The sequence below is a fragment of the Podarcis cretensis genome, assembly GCF_951804945.1.
Source record: "Podarcis cretensis genome assembly, chromosome: 3".
Lineage (NCBI taxonomy): Eukaryota > Metazoa > Chordata > Lepidosauria > Squamata > Lacertidae > Podarcis > Podarcis cretensis.
The window spans coordinates 41,326,754-41,327,094 of record NC_137172.1 but is presented as its reverse complement, the minus strand read 5'-3'; positions in this window follow the sequence as shown (position 1 = coordinate 41,327,094).

Here is a 341-nt window from a genome sequence, read left to right as displayed (position 1 = left end):
TTTTGATAAAGGATTCCAAAGTTTTGTCCTGTACTGAGGAAAACAAATACATTCAGACTCATCATAGTTTAAGCAGACAGTACACATTCTGAAAATACAAATTATTTTTAGATAGATAGGAGGAAAGAACCAATACAAGCAGACAGAACAACAGAGATCCACTCTCTCAATTTTCCAGTGACTTCTGGTGCAAGGAATGGAATTAGGCAGATACCTGGATTGCAGTGGTTAGAGATGGGGTTGAGGTGAGAGGCGTAGGACCACCGACACTCACTTTCACCTGAAACATGCACTAAGAGAAAATAAGGGACTTGTACTTACCCCTGAGGAGCCTATGCCCA